Below are 20177 nucleotides of genomic sequence, written 5' to 3'. Positions count from 1 at the left end.
TTATTTATTTATTTATTTTTTGAGAGTGACAGACATAGAAAGACAGATAGAGGGAGAGAGAGAGAATGGGCGCGCCAGGGCTTCCAGCCTCTGCAAACGAACTCCAGACGCGTGCGCCCCCTTGTGCATCTGGCTAACGTGAGACCTGGGGATCCGAGCCTCGAACCGGGGTCCTTAGGCTTCACAGGCAAGCGCTTAACTGCTAAGCCATCTCTCCAGCCCTTATTTTTTTTTTTTTTTTTTGAGGTAGGGTCTCACTCTGGCTCAGGCTGACCTGGAATTCACTATGTAGTGTCAAGGTGGCCTTGAACTTACAGGGAGGGAGAGAATGGGCGCCCCAGGGCCTCCAGCCACTGCAAATGAACTCCAGATACATGAGCCCCCCCTGTGCATCTGTCTTACGTGGGTCCTGGAGAAAATCCAACCGGGATCATATGGCTTTGCAGGCAAACACCTTAACCGCTAAGCCGTCTCTCCAGCCCGGTGTTTTGAGGTAGGGTTTCACTCTAGCCCAGGCTGGCCTGGAATTCACTATGTAGTCTCAGGGTGGCCTTGAACTCATGGCGATCCTCCTACCTCTGCCTCCCGAGTGCCGGAATTAAAGGCGTGTGCTACCACGTCTGGCTAGGAATTACATTTTAATACTTAGAATGATCCCTATAAGGAGAGAGGCCAGGAGCTCAGGGTTAAATCACAGCTCCACCCTTAGTGAGAAGTTATTAAACTTTCATGAGCGTCAGTTTCCTCATTTGTAAGATGAGGATTGTAATAATACCTGCCTCTTGGCTTGCTGAAAGATGAGCTATGTAGAGTGCCTATAATAGTGTAACAGAGAGCCAGGTATGGCAGTGCACAACTGTAATTCCAGCTCTAGGGAGGTGAAGGACAGCATTGCAAGTTCAAGGTCAGCCTGGGTTTCACAGCAAGATCCTGTCTCAAAAATCGTACCCCACGGGCTGGAGAGATGGCTTAGCAGTTAAGGTGTTTGCCTGCAAAGCCAAAGGACCCAGGTTTCATTCCCCAGGACCCACATTAGTCAGATGCACAAGGGGGTGAATGCGTCTGGAGTTTGTTTGCAGTGGCTGGAGGCCCTCGTGTGCTTATTCTCTCTCTCCCGCTCTCTGCCTCTTTATCTCTCTCTCTCAAGTAAACAAATAAAAATAAACTTAAAAAAATCGTACCTGCCGGGCGTGGTGGCGCACGCCTTTAATCCCAGCGCTAGGGAGGCAGAGGTAGGAGGATTGCCATGAGTTCAAGGCCACCCTGAGATGACAGAGTCAATTCCAGGTCAGCCTGGACCAGAGTGAGACCCTACCTCGAAAAAACAAAAACAAACAAACAAAAAAATCGTACCCCACAGTAAATATGGTGGAGACACTCTTAAAGAAACCAACACCTGGCACCCCGCAATGCGGACAAGCAGATATGAGGAAGCCGAAGTCAGGTTAGGACAGGTGCAGGGCTCAGGCCTCAGCTCTGCCGGCCTCACTTCTGTCCCAAGGCTGTTCAGGGACTTGCTTCCATGTCTGGGAGGGCCCCAAGGGCAACGGAGTGACCTCTTTACTGATTTTTAAAAATATTTCATTTTATTTATTTTTTTTTATTGAGAGGTAGAAATAGAGACAGGTAGGTAGGTAGGTAGAGAATGGGCATGCCAGGGCCTCCAGCCACTGCAAACACACTCGAGACACATGCACCACCATGTGCATCTGGCTTATGTGGGTCCCGGGGAGTCAAACCCGGGTCCTTAGGCTTTGCAGACAAGCGCCTTAACCACTAAGCCATCTCTTCAGCCCCCTTTACTGATTTTTGTGCAGACTGAAGTCCCTGATACATAATGAGATGTGCACAGGGAGGTGACATCACCAACTGGGATCACAGGACAAGTTCCTGGGTCATGTGGGTCCTTGCCAAAGCTTAGTCCAGCCCCCTCCTAAGTAACACATTAAGAAATGTCACCCCCACTCAGCCCCCACTGACCTTTAACCGAGCTGCCAGGCCACTACAGGGGAAAGTTCTGAAATTCGTCAAACATTGACCCAATGGGGTATCGTTGTTTCCCCAGGCTAAGCCGTCTAAGGTACAGCGCAGCCTGTGGCTCTGTCCTTGGTTACTCATCTGAGCCCAGCTTCCATACAACATGGGCAGGCAAGGGAACTGGACACTGGACCAGCTTGTCCTCGGGGATAGCAGTGGAAATGACAAGGCCAAACACCCAACTTCTGCAGAGAAGGGAGTGGGAATGCAGGGCCTTGCCGAGGGCCCTGGAGGCATCTCTGCAGCCCTGATCAGCGTCTTGTAAGTTGTAAAACATTTTACGAAGCCCTTATCAAGTTCCAGGCACTGTCTCAAGCACCATCATTGTTACCATGTTTCCACATCTGTGGGGCACATCGTCACTCCCGAGTGCACAGTCTATGCGTGGGGGACAAGAGTGGTAAAGTTTGCTCAAAGTCACAAAGCCACTAAGAAGCTAAGCTTAGACTCACCCCCATTCCAATTCTGCACCACCCTGCCTGCTACAGAGGAGGAGGACCACCACTAGGTGTTGGGGGGGTTGGGGGAGGAGAGGGGTGGAGACTTGACATTTAGTGTGCAAAATTCAAGGCTGGAGAACTGGCTTAGCAGTTAAGGCACTTGCCTGCAAAGCCTAAGGACCCAGGCTCAAGTCCCCAGTTGGCAGTGGCCAAACAGCAACAACGGTCAGCTCTGGAGTGTGGCACTGAGGGGACACCGTTCAGCAGTGGCATCCGAATGTTGTTTGGCAGGGCCAAGAAGTCTTTCAGCGACCTCCTGGAGTGCCTGTTGCCTGACAGTTTGCGCTATTACTATCTTTTCCTTGGGATTTTTAGAATTATTATAAGTTTATTACTGCTGCTTATTTTTGCTTTCATTTCCCCCTTCTCAGTAGTAATAGGGGAATCCAATTCAGATGTATGTATACAGTCCTCAATGATTAAATAGGAAAAGAATGTTTCTACAGAAATTTCTGAGGCTATAATGTTTAAACAGGCAAACATTATGGATCCCGAAACTACGATTAGTTTGAATGAACAAAGTTTCTTAACACCACAAATGTATATTTCACCTAATGAGACATGTTCCTCACAATGCTACCTGCCTTACCAATTGTTCTCAAGAAACATTACTTGCAAGAAAATTCTTATTGTCAAGATGATTACAGGAATTAATGGGCATATTTCCTGAACCTACAAATGATTTACTAGAAAAGGAGCCTGAAATACTAGGGAACAAAAATACACATCTTTCTGGGTTTTTTTTTTTTTTTTTATTGTTGTTGTTTTGTTTTTTTGAGGTAGGGTCTCACTCTAGCCCAGGCTGACCTGGACTTCACTATGGAGTCTCAGGGTGGCCTCGAACTCACGGCGATCCTCTTACCTCTGCCTCCCAAGTGCTGGGATTAAAGGCGTGCGCCACCACGCCCGGCTCAAAAGTACACATCTTTCAAATAATCGGGTTGGGTTCAGAAAAGGAAGTAAAACAGAATATGTAACTTTCAGAATTAACAATATAGTTTGGTGGGCTCCTAAAGGAAAGACATCAATGCAAAACACTGTTTGGGTAGATAAACCTTTACCACATATAGGGGCATACATTAATGGAGTAAGGATGGTCTGGAAAGATGGGAAAAGAGGTAAATATCAAAATCTTCCTTTTATGGAGAGACTTGCAAGGTCAGGACCAAACTAAAATGGAGCAACAAAAAAAAGGTCATAGAGAGACAATTAAATCAGTACTAGATTAGAAATAGAGAAATGCACTGTTATTCAGGCTGCAAGATAGTATTATATAGAGAGTGGCTAACACAGCCCTTTCTGAAGTCAAAAATGTCTATCACTTTATAGCCACAAGAGCTACCTGCCAGGGCTCTTGGCTAATTTTCACAAGCCTGGGTAAGATATTAACCAGCTTGCAATCTTTGACTTTCTTGTTTTAAGATGTTATCAGAATGTCTATGGGGCAAGAGACTCATGAGTTAAGCAGAAGCAGGGGAAAACAAGGAAAAAGAAGAATATTGTGCAAGATTTCTTAGAGAATAGAAGCCACATGAATAAGTTGCTATGTCCTGCTTGCAAAAGAATATAATATATTGTAAAAGTATAAATAAAGAGTTTTGTTCTGCATCCAGTGTGCTTCACCTGAACTACTGGTCCAAGTCCTTTCCTCACAATGCTGACTCCACACATTCCCTTCAAGGTCTACAACCCTGCCGAAGGGCCTTGGTACCCAGGACCCACGTTAGCCAGATGCACAAGGGGGCAAATAAGTCTGGAGTTCGTTTGCAGTGGCTGGAGGCCCTGGTGTGCCCATTCTCTCTCTCTCTCTCTGCCTCTCTCTCTCAAATAAATAAATAAAATGTTTTTCTTGTTGTTGTTTTTTGAGGTAGGGTCTCACTCTAGCCCAGGCTGACCTGGAATTCACTATGTAGTCTCAGGGTGGCCTCGAACTCACGGCGATCCTCCTACCTCTGCCTCCCAAGCGCTGGGATTAAAGGTGTGCTTCACCATGCCTGGCTTAGCTTGGGTCTCTTGATTGAGAGTCCATTGATGTTTAGAGTTATAATTGTGTGGTGTGAGTTAGTACCTGTCGAGATGAAGGCTTTGTGGAGTTAGGTGTTTTTTTCTTTTTCTTTTTTTTGAATTTTAAATGTAGGGTCTCATTCTAGGCTAGGCTAACCTGGAATTCACTCTGTAGTTTCAGGGTGGTCTCAAACACACAGTGATCCTCCTACCTCTGCCTCCTGAGCGCTGGGATTAAAGGCGTGCGCCACCACTAGCGGCTCAAATAAAATGTTTTAAAACTTCAAAATTACAATAAGAAAAGAAGTGTATGTTGAAAATAGCAGGATGGCTGATGTGGAAAGACCATGAGTTCCAGGACAGCCTGGTAGACTCTGTCTCAAACAACAAAAAAGGGAGGGGTCTGGGGATGTAACTCAGTTGGTTGAGTGCTTGATTAGTGTGCACAAAGTCCTGAATTTAATCTCCAGCACCTAATAAGCCAGTGTGGTGGTGGACACCTGTAATCCCAGCATTCAGGAGGTGGAGGTAAGAAGTTCAGAAGTTCAGGGTCATCTTTAGCTACATAGTGAGTTCAAAGCCAGTGTGTACTACATGGAATGCTGTCTCAAAAAGGAGGGAGGCCGGGTGTGGTGGTGCACGCCTTTAATCCCAGCACTCAGGAGGCAGAGGTAGGAGGATCTCTGTGAGTTCGAGGCCACCCTGAAACTACATAGTGACTTCCAGATCAGCCTGGGCTAGGGACTGAGGCCCTACCTTGAACTCCAACCCCAAAAAAAGGAGGGAGGAGGGAAGGAAGAAGCAGGTTTGTAGGACTTTGAGAAAATCATGTTTAAGGGCTGGAGAGATGGCTTCACAGTTAAGGTGCTTGCCTGCCAAGCCTAATGACCCAGGTTTGATTCCCCAGTACACACGTAAGCCAGATGCACAAGGTCGTCCAGGAGTCTGGAGTTCGTTTACAGTGGCTTACAAACCCTGGTGTGCCCATTCTCCCTCTTTCTAATAAATACATTTTTAAAATTTAAACATATTTTAAAAAAGAAGAAAATAAATTTAAGAAGCTGGGTGTGCACTCCTAATTTTTACAAACTCCAGATACAGATGCCACTTTGTGCATCTGGCTTTACCTGGGTACTGGGAAATTGAACCCTGGACTGTAAGACTTTGCAAGAAGTGCCTTTAAGAGCTGGAGAGATGGCTTAGTGGTTAAGGGCTTGCCTGTGAAGCCTAAGGACCCTGGTTCGAGGCTCGATTCCCCAGGACCCACGTTAGCTAGATGCACAAGGGGGCGAATGCATCTGGAGTTCATTTGCAGTGGCTGGAAGCCCTGGCACACACGTTCTCTCTCTGTCACTCTCAAATAAATAAATAAAAATGAACAAAAAATATTTAGAAAAAGAAGTGCCTTTAATCACTGAGTATCTCTCCAGCCCCATTTAAATAATTTCTGCAGCAACATACATGCGCTGTGATTTCCTAACTTTCCTTTTAAGGGAATATGAGTTAAACACCTAAAAAGTTTTGATTTTCCTTTTTGGTGATCTGGCTGGCCTTCAACTTGAAATCCTCTGGCCTCAGTCTCACTGTCCACCAGTACAGAGTGAAGGCATATACCACCATGTTCAGCTGTGACTTCCTTTTTTTGTTTCTTTGTAAAAGTTTAATAAGGGCTGGAGAGATGGCTTAGCAGTTAAGCACTTGCCTATGAAGCCTAAGGACCCCGGTTTGAGGCTCGATTCCCCAGGACCCATGTCAGCCAGATGCATGAGGGGGTGCACGTGTCTGGAGTTCATTAGCAGTGGCTGGAAGCCCTAGCACGCCCATTCTCTCTCTCTCTCTCTCTCTCTCTCTCTCTCTCTCTCTGTCTCTCTCTCTCTCTCTCTCTGTCTCTTTCTCTCTCTCTGTCACACTCAAATAAATAAAAAAAATGAATAAAAGTTTAATGAAGTCTGAGTCGCTTAAAACTGGTATATAAAAATAATATTCTTAGAATGCAATCTGGTCCAGCCATTGTGGAAATCAGTGTGGAGGTTCCTAAAACAGCTAAAGATTGATCTACCATATGACCCAGCTATAGCACTCCTAGGCATATAGCCAAAGGACTCATCTCATCTCATTTCCTTAGAAATACGTGCTCAACCATGTTTATTGCTGCTCAGTTTATTATAGCTGGGAAATGGAACCAGCCTAAATGTCCCTCAACTGATGAGTGGATAAAGAAGATGTGGCACATTTATACAATGGAGTTGTACTCAGCAGTAAAGAAAAATGAAGTTATGAAATTTACAGAAAAATGGATGGATCTGGAAAGGATTATACTAAGTGAAGTAACCCAGGCCCAGAAAGCCAAGCGCCACATGTTCTCTCTCATATGTGGATCCTAGCTACAGATGATTGGGCTTCTGCGTGAGAAGGGAAATACTTAGTAGCAGAGACCAGTAAGTTAAAAAGGAGACATAAAGGGAAGAGAAAGGAAGGGAGGAGGGTACTTAATAGGTTGATATTGTATATATGTAAGTACAATGCTTGAGATGGGGAAGTAATATGATAGAGAATGGACTTTCAAAGGGGAAAGTGTCAGGGGGGAGGGAGGGAATTACCATGGGATTTTTTTTATAATCATGGAAAATGTTAATAAAAATTTAAAAAAAATATTCCTAGGCTGGAGAGATGGCTGAGTGGTTAAGGTGCTTCTCTGCAAAGCCAAAGGACCCAGGTTTGATTCCCCAGGACCCATGTAAGCCAGATGCACAAAGTGGTGCATGCATCTGGAGTTCATTTGCAGCAGTTGATGGCCCTGGCACACCCATTCTCTCTCTCTCTTTCTCAAATAAATAAATAAAAATTTAAAAAATAGCATTCTCTAAAGAATGAACATGACTGAAAGATCCAAACACAGGGAATCCACTCTTGATATGGAAAACTAGCCAGCCGCCATGTTCTTCAGTGGAGTAACCACTGGTAAGTTGTCCATGCTCCAGCACAGACTCCCTTACCCCACAACGTCACCCGTGCTTGTGCGAGACGCAATAAAGGACAGTAATCAAAACGAAGAAGGAGGAGGAGGGTGTGGTTGCACATACCTTCAATCCCAGCACTTGGAAGGCAGAGGCAGGAGGATCACTGTGAGTTCCAGGCCAGCCTGGAACTACAGTAAGACCCTGCCATGAAAGAAAAGAAAGAAAGAAAGAATGAAAAAAGAGAGAAAAAGGAAAGAAAGAAAGAAAGGAGGACTGGAGAAACAGCTTAGCAGTTACAGCATCTGCCTGTGAAGCCTAAAGACCCCGGCTCGATTCCCCAGGACCCATGTAAGCCTGATGCACAGAGGTGCACATATGTCTGGAGTTCCTATGCAGTGGCTAGGGACCCTGGTATGCCCATCTTTCTTTCTCATAAATAAATAAATAAAATATTTAAAAAGAAAGAAGGAAAGAAAAGAAATTTATGTTTATGTTTAAACTTGAACTCTATGCAGAGCACTGGCAGGGCCTGCTCTAGATATACGATGCATGGAATAGCTTTCAGCGTGTGCCTAGCCTTGAATGGCTCCACTTTACAATGCAACAGCCTTGACTTGATTTACTCCATACTGAGTATAAGTGCCAAGAGAGAATGACTGCGTCTTGTTTACACAAGGAAGCACCTACCATCTGTCAGCGCACCAGGAGGCACAAACTGATAAGTAATTTGTTTATGTCAATAAACAATGACACTTGAAAATATGCCACATCATATCAGAAAGAAACAGACACATGAGCTTGTCAGTCACACCAAATCTAACCCCTTCACCTGGAACTTTAAAATAAGAAGCACCCCAAAACTGAAGTGTGGTAGGCTCGCTGACTAATGGTCCAGTCACTCACCATGCAATTCATCCTCCAGGAAAACTGCCACAGTGAAGGACCCCTGCTCTGTCCCCAGGCAGCTGGAGCAGTTTCTCCTGCCTGGACCACTCAGGCCACTTCAAAGTGACCCTGGAAACAGCCAGGCCACAGGGATCGGCAGCTGAGGTCTCTGCACCGGCATAGTTGTGCACAGGCCATTTTTAAGACTTCTACTACGTTCGTGTTTGGTCTCCTACAGACATTTTCTTTTCTTTTTTAATTTTTATTTATTTAATTTTAATTTTGTATTTTTTGTTTTTTTAAAAAAATATTTATTTTTATTTATTTACTTATTTGACTGAGAAAGAGGGAGAGAGAATAGGCATGCCAGGGACTCTAGCCAGTGCAAACGAACTCCAGACGCGTGTAGCCCCTTGTGCATCTGGCTGACGTGGGTCCTGGGGAATTGAATCAGGGTCCTTTGGCTTTGCAGGCAGACGCCTTAACCACTAAGCCATCCCTCCAGACCCCCCCTTTTTAAAATTAGTTTTGTACTCAGTGTATACAGTCCAGTTGGTACCATTGTTAGCCTCCTCCTTGTCCTCCCCCCTCCACAGAGACCTCCTTATTGGGGTATATGGGTCATGCATTGTGGGGTTAACCATTAGTTATGGGTAGGAGGAAATGTCTCTGCATATCATGACCCAACATGTGGCTCTGACATTCTTTGTGGCCCCTCCTCTGCAAATTTCCCTGAGCCATGTTGGGTTCATTTTTGGTGTGCTTCAGTGATGAGGTGTTGGGAGCCTCTGTGTCTCTGGATATCTGGTTTGGTAGGAGGTGATTGTTCTCTGTGTCAATCTCCTTCACCCTTGTGCTGGTACCAGGTTCACCAAGAAAGCAGCACTTTTGCTTATTTCCCCAATTATTCTTAGTTTCAGCTGGGGCCCTTTTGAGGTATGATGGGGTGGTTCTCTCCTTAGGATCTGCGTCTATCTGGAAAAGAGAAGCAGATTCTCCAACGGAGAGTACAGGTAGCACCAGATAATGGGGTAATCTTTGTTTTTTAGAGAGAACTTAATAGGTGTAGGCCCTCGTGTAGCCCACAATTGGTGAGAGCTTGATAATGGAGAGCGGGCTCATGTTTGGATCTGGTTCTGACTTGTTTCCCAGCTATAGCTATGGGTTCTGTTCCACTGAGGAGATCAGTTAGCCAAATCCAGAGCAGTTGGTTTCCCACCATGGCTGTGTGCCACTATTGCACTGTGTGAGCATCACGTTGGGTTATTTGCTGCTGAGTAGCTTAGACCATGAGTTGCTTGGACAGATGTTGGTCATTTTCCCCTAGTTGCCCATGTAGCACCTTCTGGCACTAGATGAACTAACTGTTTGGGGACTGACTCTCTTCCAGCTTCCAGCCATGTTATCTGCCAACATCATATGGTGTCTTCGGCAGTAGGGTCTTACCACTAACCTTTGGTGGGTCATCAAGTACTCTGACAGAAATCTGTTTTCTTTTCGGAAACCTTGGGTGAGTGGGGAGGGAGGGGAGGGCAAGGGCGGGGGTGGGGGTCACAAAACTGGACCCAGATGGCATTGGTTCCATAAAAGTCTTCATCCTAAAAGACAGACTACATGGTTGAACCTTCACCAGGCCCTTAGAGGGAACACCTGAATAACAAGGCCCTGGAGAGGGTATGACGAAGACTAACCTTAATCTTCTCCTGTTTCTGTTTCTTTCTCTCTCTTTCTCTTCTCTCTATCTCTCTTATATTACTGATCTTTTCTTCCTTCTCTCCTTGGGTGCTGACCTGTAACTCCCAGTAACAGCATGTAGCTATCATACACAATGAGCTCTTGATCTTTTCCTTTCCTTTCCTTTCCTCTTCTATTCTTTTTCCTTTCCTTTCCTTTCTTTTCTTTTTTCTTTTTTGGTTCTCTGAGGTAGAGTATAACCCTAGCTCAGGCTGACCTGGAATACACTATGTAGTCTCAGGGTGGCCTCGAACTCACGGCAATCCTCCAGCCTCTGCACCACCACACCCGGCTCCTACAGACATTTTCTTGCATCTGTGAAGCTCTCTGTCTTCAACTGCAGGACAGACTGTCTGAACTCTGTGGCCTCTTTAACCCTTTCTTGGCCATTCTGTAATATGCACACATGCATCCCTATGCATGTATGTATATGTACGTGCATATGTATTATTGTGTGAAATGTAGCATGTTGTTGCAGTCAGGTTCACATTGCTGGCAGAAACCACCTGACCAAGAGCAGCTTTTGGGGCAAAAAGGGGTTACTTTGGCTTACAGACTCGAGGGGTCACTCCACAATGGCAGGGAAAATGATGGCATGAGCAGAGGATGGACATCATCTCCTGGCCAACATAAAGTGGGCAACTAAACACTGGCAAGGGGAAACTGGCTATAATACCCATAAGCCCACCCCAACAATGCACTGTCTCCAGGAGGCTTTAATTTCAAATTGCCATTAGCTGGGAAGACTAGCATTCTGAATACCTAAGTTTATGGGGGACACCTGAATCAAACCACCACACATGTGATCCAAGAGTTAGTGATTATGTTTGGAATAAAAGACTATAATTGTCAATGGCCAGCTATCTATCAAGCAAAGTTGAGACTACTTGGTAAATAGTAACCAATGAAACTGCTGTAGCTTGTGAATTCATGGTTATTCAATAAACTCTGACATTGTAGAAAGGCACAAGTGTGCCTTTTCTGTTTCTGTCATAACATGCTCACAGTTCTCCATTTGGACCATTTTCTGTATATGGCTTGAGACAGAACTCTTCCAAGTGCTACCTTTAACTATTGTGAATGCATAATCAAAGTGCAAGACACAAGTTCCCAATGGAACCAAAAGTGAAAATTGACTCTTCCCACTCTGTCCACCCATCCTCATGTCCTCTCCAGAGGCTGGCACTGTTCCCAGTTTCTTCATTTTTTTAAAAAAGTATTTTATATCTATTTCTTTATTTACTTATTTATTTGACAGAGAGAGAGAGAGAGAATATGGGCATGTCAGGGCCTCTAGCCACTGCAAATAAACTCTAGACACATGCATCACCTTGTGCATCTGGCTTTAAGTGGGTACTAGGGAATTGAAGCTGGGTCTTTAGGCTTCACAGACAAGTGCCTTAACTGCTAAGCCATCTCTCCAGGCCCAGTTTCTTCATTTTTTTCAGAGATGTTTAATATGTATGTAAGAATAGGGCTGGAGAGATGGCTCGGTGGTTAAATGTGCTTGCTTTTAAAGCCGGACAGCCCAGGTTTGATTTCCTAGTATATACATAAAGCTAAATGCAAAAAGTGGTGCGTGGGTCTGGAGTGCATTTGCAGGGGCGGGAGGCCCTGGCACGCCCGTACTTGCTGTCTTGCTCTCTCTTAAATAAATTAATTAAATTTTAAAAAATTGAGATAAGGTCTTGCTCTAACCCAGGTTGACCTGGAATTCACTATGTAGTTTCAGGCTGGCCTTGAACTCAAAGCAATTCTTCCACCTCAGCATCCTGAGTGCTGGGATTAAAGGTGTGCACCACCACACCTGGCTACATAAAAATATATTTTGTAATTGTTTTGAGACAAATCAAAAGTACTGGCCTTTTTTTTCTCTTTATGTGTGTGTGTGAGAGAGAGAGTGAAAGTGAGAGAGAAAGACAGACAGAGAGAGAGAACTGGAGCACCAGAGTCTCCAGCTACTGCAACTGAATTCCAGATGCATGTGCCACTTTGTGCACACGTGTGACCTTGCATGCTTGTGCCACTTTGTACGTCTGGCTTACATGGAACCTGAGAGAGTCAAACATGAATCCTTAGGCCTCGCTGGCAAGCGCCTTAACTGCTAAACCATCTATCTAGCCCAATAAAAATATTTTTACCTGGGCGCGGTGGCACACGCCTTTAATCCTAGCACTTGGGAGGCAGAGGTAGGAGGATCACCGAGAGTTCTCAAATAAATATCCTGAGAATACCTAGTGAATTTCAGGTCAGCCTGGGCTAGAGTGAAACCCTACCTCAAAACAAAACTAAAAAAAAAAAAAAAAAAAAATTGAAGAACATTCATGTAGCCAGGCATGGTGGTGCACGCCTTTAATCCCAGAACTTGATTGGCAGAGGTAGGAGGATCGCCATGAATTCAAGGCCATCCTGAGACTACATAGTGAATTCCAGGTCAGCCTGAACTAGAGTAAGACCCTACCTCGGGAAAAAAAAAAAAATCATGTATTCACTCATGTGAATGATAATAACTACATCTGAATTCCCCTGCTTTTTCCCTGAACAAAAATATATTGTAAGTCATTCCACACCAGTACATATGAAGTTGTCTCCCATCCATCCTTTTAAATTTTTCTTTCTTTCCTTCTTCTTCTTCTTCTTCTTTTTTTTTTTTTTTTTTTTTTGGTTTTTCGAGATAGGGTCTCAATCTAGCCCGGGCTGACGTGGAATTCACTATGGAGTCTCAGGGTGGCCTCGAACTCATGGCAATCCTCCTACCTCTGCCTCCCAAGTACTGGGATTAAAGGCATGCGCCACCACGCCCGGCTTCTTTTTTTAAGAGAAATTTTAATTTTATTTTTTAGTTACTTATTAGAGAGAGAGAAAAAGAGAGAGACAGAGAGGGAGAGAATGGGTACACCAGGGCCTCCAGCCACTGCAAATGAATTCCAGACACATGCGCCACTGTGTATCTGGCTTCCGTGGGTCCTCAGGAATGGAACCTGAGTCCTTAGGCTTCACAACTAAGAGCCTTAACCACTAAACCATCTCTCTAACCTTCCTTTTTTTTTTTTAGTACTGGGGATTGAAGCCCAAGCCTCACACGTGCTAAGCCAGTGCTCTGACAATAAGTACTCTTAACTTTTTCTTTTGACACAAAGTCTCACTCAATTGCCCAAGCTAGCCTTGAACTCACATCCTGGGCAAGGCTTTTTTTTTTTTAACTCTTTTTTTTTTTTAACTCTTCTGCCCACTCTTTTTTTTAAAATGTATTTATTTGAGAAAGAGGGAGAGAGAAAGTACGTGCCAGGGCCTGTGGTCACTGCAAATGAACTCCAGATGTGTGTACCCCTTGTGCATCTGACTGACATGGGTCCTGGGGAATCAATCTTTGGTCCTTTAGCTTTGTAGGCAAGCACGTTAACCACTAAGCCATCTTTCTAGCCCCCAGGCAGGTTTTTAATGTGTGATCCTCCTGCTTTGGCTTCTCCACTCACTGAGCTTACAGGCCCTTGCTGCTGCCCCAGCTGCGTCCTTTACCGTGGAAGGCATCATAAATCAGGAACAGTCCCTTGTGAATGGACAGTTCAGTTGTTTCCCATCTTGTGCTCTTCCAACAATGCTACAGTGAAGACCCATTGGCACCTCATTTGGAACATGTGTAAATACATATGTAAAACAAATTCCCAGAAGCAGAGTTTCTGGGACAAGAAGTATGTGCACTATAGAAAAATTATTATGTGCACCATAAATTTTGACAGACTCTATCAAAATGCTTTTCATAGAAGTAGTTTAATTTATGTTCCTTCCAACAATTCATAAAAGCATCTATTTCCCAGAGTACTATTTTTACTTTTTTTTTTTTTAATCTTTTCTTTTGGGCTGGGAAGATAGCTCAGAGCCTGATAGCCCAGATTCAATCCCCAACACCCACATAAAGCCAGACATTAAAAAAGTGATGCGGGCTGGAGAGATGGCTTAGCGGTTAAGCGCTTGCCTGTGAAGCCTAAGGACCCCGGTTCGAGGCTCGGTTCCCCAGGTCCCACGTTAGCCAGATGCACAAGGGGGCGCACGCGTCTGGAGTTCGTTTGCAGTGGCTGGAAGCCCTGGTGCGCCCATTCTCTCTCTCTCCCTCTATTTGTCTTTCTCTCTATGTCTGTCGCTCTCAAATAAATAAATAAAAAAAATGAACAAAAAAAATTTAAAAAAAAAAGTGATGCATGCATCTAGTGTTTATTTGCAGCAGCAAAAGATCCTGGTGCATTCATACGCTCATATGTGCATGCAAATAAATAAATTAAGAAACTTTTTCATTGACCTTCCTTATACATGTATATCATGTATTTTGATTTATAATCTCTCCCTGTTTCCTTCTCTTGTACTCCCTCAGCCATCTCCCTTCTACTAGATCCATTCTTTTTATTTATTTATTTATTCATTTATTTGAGAGCGACAGACAGAGAGAGAGAGAGAGAGAGAGAATGGGTGTGCCAGGGCCCCCAGTCACTGCAAACAAACTCCAGATGCACGTGCCACCTTGTACATCTGGCTTATGTGGGTCCTGCAGAATCGAGCCTCGAGCCGGGGTCCTCGGGCTTCACAGGCAAGTGCTTAACCACTAAGCCATCTCTCCAGCCTGCCCCCCTCCTTTTTTTCAAGGTAGGGCTTCACTCTAGCCCAGGCTGACCTGGAATTTACTACATAGTCTCAGGGTGGCCTTGAACTCGCAGGGTCTTCCTACCTCTCTCTCCCACGTGCTGAGATTTAAGGGCGTATATCACCATGCCCAACTTCTTCTTCTCCTTTCCTTTTTTTTTTTTTCAATTTTTAAGATTAAAAAATATATTTTTATAAAAAATATATATATATATATTTACTTGCAAGCAGAGAGAGGTAAAAGAGAGAAAGAGAGAATGAATGCACCAGGGCCTTCAGCTACTGCAAACAGACTCCAGATGCATGCACCACCCTGTGCATTCAGCTTTTACTTGGGTACTGGGTAAATGACTTTGGGCAAGCATCTGAGCCACCGAGCAATCTCTTCAACCCATCTTTTTTTTTTATTGTTTGTTTTTGTTTCTTTCAATGTTATTTATTTGTAAGGAGAGAGAGACAGAGAATGAGAATGGGCATACCAGGGCCTCTAATCACTGCAAATGAACTCCAGGTGCATGCACTACTTTGTGCATCTGGCTTTACGTTTTGCAGGCAGGTGCCTTAATTGCTGAGTCACCTCTCCAGCCCTGGTTTTTGGATTTTCAAGGTAGGGTCTCACTCTAGCCCAGGTTGACTTGGATCTTACTCTATAGTCTCAGGGTGGCCTCACACTCACAGCAATCTTCCTACCTCTGCCTCCCAATTGCTGGGATTAAAGACATGCTCCACCACACCTGGCTTGTTTTTGTTTGTTTGTTTGGCTTTTGGCTTTTCAAGGTAGGGTTTCACTCTAGCCCAGGCTGACCTGGAAGTTACTATGTAGTCTCAGGGTGGCCTCAAGCTCACCGCCATCCTCCTACCTCTTCTTCACGAGTGTTGGGATTAAAAGCCACCATACCCAGTTTGTTTTGTTTTTTAAAAATATTTTTTCCACTTATTTATTTATTTATTGGATATAGAGAGAGAATGGAGGCTTCAGGGCCTTTAGCCACTGCAAATGAACTCCAGATGCATATGCCACCTTGTGCATCTGGCTTACGTGGATCCTGGGGAATTGAGCCTCGAACTGGGGGTCCTTAGGCTTCACAGGCAAGCACTTAACTGCTAAGCTATCTCTCTAGCCCAAAGGGTACTATTTTTAAATAACATATTACAGTTTTACTTTGCAATTCTTTTCAGCCAAGATGAGCACTTTACATGCATTCAATAACTTCGTTCTCCCCCCCCCCTTTTTTTTTTCAAGGTAGGGTCTCACTCTAGCCCAGGCTGACCTGGAATTCACTATGTAGTCTCAGGGTGGTCTCGAACTCTCTGGGATCCTCCTACCTCTGCCTCCCGAGTGCTGGGATTAAAGGCGTGCGCCACCAATGCCAGGCCAATCTCTTTCTTTTCCATGAACTATCCATTGATACCCTTGGCCTATTCAGATGGGTGTCTTTGTCTTGGGGACTATTAGCATCATAAGAAAATTAGTCATTTGTCTGTAATATGGGTTGCAAATATATGATATGGAACAAACAGGTGATGTGGAGGTCGTGGAAGTGGAAGTGATTTTGCGGAGGCCTGATCTCGTGGTGTGACTCTTTAGAGGCTCTGTGTCCGAAGAAACCCTCCTACTGGTCTTGAGGAGTGGAACTGCGTGTGGCGAAGGCCTGAGCAGGCAGCGTTGGGCAGTGCCTACAGCACAATTATAGGAAATGAATTCTGGGTGTTTTTTTTTTGTTTTTTTTTTTTTTTGGTTTTCCGAGGTAGGGTCTCACTCTAGCCCAGGCTGACCTGGAGTTCACTATGTAGTCTTAGGCTGGCCTCAAACTCATGGCAATCCTATCTCTGCCTCCCAAGTGCTGGGATTAAAGGGGTGTGCCACCACACCCAACCAGGAAATGCATTCTGCCGGGTGGTGACTTGAAGAGGACCGAGTTCCCAGAGAACTGACCTGAGGAGCACTTGGTGCAGCAGAACAGCGCCAGGCTCCTGATGCAAAGCTGGGAGGCGGGGCCCATGAGTTTCTAACCGCTTGTGGTCCGTTCATACACTACAGTAGATGAGAGCCCCTTCAAAACACTACTTGGGCTGGAGGGATAGAGTGGTAAGGGTGCCTGCATGTGAGGCCTAAGGACTCAGGTTCAATTCCCCAGGACCCACATAAGCCAGATGCACAAGGTAGTGTGTGCATCTGGAGTTCTTTGCAGTGGCTAGAGGCCCTGATGGGCCCATTCTCTCTCTCTCTCTCCATATATATATTTATATATATATCTGTCTTTTTTTCTCTCTCTTTCAAATCAACAAAGAATGAAACCGGGCATGGTGGCACAAGCCTTTAATCCCAGTACTTGGTAGACAGAGGTAGGAGAATCTCCATGAGTTTGAGGCCACCCTGAGACTACATAGTGAGTTCCAGGTTAGACTGGACTAGAGTGAACCCCCCCAAATAATAATAATAATAATTAACACAATATCATTTTAAAGCAGCACATGAAGTCCTGCAGCTGTGTCCTATCTGAGGCATGGTGAGAACTTGGTGGGAGCCTGGGCATCATCACTAAAGCAAAGCCCTTCTGTGTGCATGGGGACAATCATTCAGATCTCACCATGGTCAGCAGGCCTAAGCCAGGGCCACACAGAGATGCACAGGAAATTATGACACAGTGGGATTGACTTACACTCTTAGGCTAGGGGAGGAAGGATGTCATGTTCATGGTGGGTACTGCCCACCTCCCTTCTTTCCTGGCTTCATCCCCACGGGCTGTGGCACTTGCCTCCTGCAGCAGTCCCTGGGCCCCTTCTGTCCTTTGGGGCCCTGAGTCCTCACTCATGAAGTGTGAGGAGGGTGCACTGTCGGCTTTGTGGGCCACCGAGTCTCTTGCAATTCCTGGATGCTGCCATTTCAGCACCAAGAAAAACTTCATATTACAAAATATTCTTCAGATTTTTTTTTTTCTTCTGAGCATGTTCCATTCTTGGTATGAAGTGTGGGTCATACAAAAATAGCTGGCCAGATCTGTCCCATAGATGTCATTTATCCCTAATGCTATGAAGTAGGACTTCCCACTTCAACATGCATGCGGATTGCTCAAGGATCTTGTTAAAAGGCATTTCTGGGGCTGGAGAGATGGCTTAGTGGTTAAGGCACTTGCCTGCAAAGTCAAAGGACCCAGGGTCCATTCCATAGTACCTACATAAACCAGATGCACAGGGTGGCACATGTGTCTGGAGTTTGTTTGCAGTGGCTAGAAGCCCTGGCATGCCCATTCTCATTCTCTATCAAATAAATATGATAAAATATTTAAAGAAAAGATATTTCTGGACTGAAGAGATGGCTCAGTGGGTAAATTTGCTTGCGAGTCTACGAACACGAAGGCCTGGGGGACTTGAGCCCACCCAAATTTGAATCTCCAGAATCCAGAAAAACAGCTGGCCATGGCCAAGGACATGAGTAACCCCAATCCACTGGGGGAGTGGAGACCAGAGAATCGTTCTGGAATTAATGAGACTCCGTTACTAGGCAAATCAAGCGAGAAAGTGATGAGGGTGACACCCAAAGTTTTCCAGCAGCTGCAGGCCAGCACAAGGGGTGGCACCATCACCACATCCACGGGCATACACCCCACCCATCATACCACACCCATGACGCACTCACACAAAACACCTAGCTCAATAGACGGAAGCCGTCGAAAGGCAGCTTCTGAGTCAATGGATTTGGGGACACTCGGGAGCCTGATTTTCCTGTGAGCAACCAGGGGCTGTGCTGCACCTGGTGCAGGGACCCACTTTAAGAGCAGCAAGGAGCTGGAGGCGAATCAGCCCGGCCAGGCTCTAGGGTGGTGGAAGCAGTGTCGATCCTGCTGCGCGCTGAAGGGTGTCTTTAGCCGTCTGGATGCAGTCAGGGTCTCGATGCAATTAGTGTCTGGTTGGCCGCAGGCCCTAATCTTCCCCGCGGGGACTTTTAATTGTTCTACCGCCACCTAGTGGGTACTTTTGTATACTGCGGGGTGTGTGGGGGGAATGCCCGGGATTGACCGGATCCAGGCAGCAGGTGGAGGCAGCTGCTGGGGACAGATGTGCCCCTTCTGGTGCCTCGGTGTCTGTGTTCTGGTCTCCTGGAACAGAGATCCTTGGAGGAGAGCCTTCCTGGAGGAGATGGTATTTAAGCTGAGAAATGAAAGCAATATGATTTGGGACGGTGGGAATGAGGGAGGGAGACAAGGCCCAGAGTCTGGAAGGTTGGTCACATGCCAAGATGGAAGAGGAACGGGACTAGCTGAGGTCGCAGCGGAATATGAGGCCATGCAACGATCAAAAGACGGGAAGAAGCCCCCAAGGGAAGGGGATTTCCAGGCCAGGCATTACACGTGCAAGAGCTCTTTAACACCACCAAGGCTGGAGGGGGGTTAGTATATGGTAGGACCCCATTTTACAAATGAGGAAACTGAGGCAGAGACTAATGAAGTGACTTGCCCAAGATCTTACAACTGGTGAGGGGCAGAAGTGGATTTCAATGGACATCATCTTCACAGATGAGGGTGCTTGCCTGGGTTGGTGTTTGGGGAGAGGGGTTAGTTGGTAGAGGCAGGGACTGTGCAAGAGCCCGTGGTGAAGATGGAAGAACGGAAGCCCAGGGAGAGGACAGACTACCCCGACAAGGCACACTAAGCAGGGGCACGTTGGCTTTTCTGGACACCCACCAGGTGGCTGAAATAGATGCTTCCTCGCCCTGACCACAGAGGGCAGCAGAGAGCCAAACTGAACCCTCTCCCCCACCCCCATCCCCGTGGCCCACCTAAGCCCCTGGGAACTGTGTTTGGGTTTCAGTTCCCAGTGAGGCGTGTCCCTGGGGGCACGTTGAGTGTGTAGTGTGCAGGTGGGGTGGAGGCCGGGCCTCCCCAGAGCGGAAGGAAGTCAGCAGGCCCTGCCCCCAGACTGTCCAGATGTGGGCCTGCCTCACCAGGACAGGAGGAGAGGTATGGGGGCGCCCAGCTCCCTGGGGCCTAGTAGTAGAACCGGGCTGTTCCAATGGCAACCCTGTGAACCCTTATGTCCCAGAATCCTATGCAGGAAGCTAAGCGCCCCTGTCTTGGCCTTTGGCCGGCTCTTCTGGGGAGCAGAGGGCCTCAGCTTTTGGGGCTCAGCGATACAAGAGGGCCATTCCCTCTCAGAAAGTAGCTGAGCTCAAGCTATGATATTCATCCCACAGCAAGCCTGAAATGGATCTTGTTATACTCCCCACTTTTTTTGTTCGTTTGCAGTATTGGAGACAGAACCAAAGGGTCTCTTGCATACTAAGCAAGGACTCTACCACTGAGCACCCTCTATTGTTTGTTTCTTTTACATTTCTTCTTCCTCCTCCTCCTCCTTCTTTTTCTTTTTTTGTGAGGGTTTTTGAGGTAGGGTCTCACTCTAGCCCAGGGGTTGACCTGGAATT

This window comes from Jaculus jaculus, chromosome 1, assembly GCF_020740685.1.
Source record: "Jaculus jaculus isolate mJacJac1 chromosome 1, mJacJac1.mat.Y.cur, whole genome shotgun sequence".
Classification (NCBI taxonomy): domain Eukaryota; kingdom Metazoa; phylum Chordata; class Mammalia; order Rodentia; family Dipodidae; genus Jaculus; species Jaculus jaculus.
The sequence above is the reverse complement of the archived record's forward strand: the minus strand, read 5'-3'. Positions refer to the sequence as shown.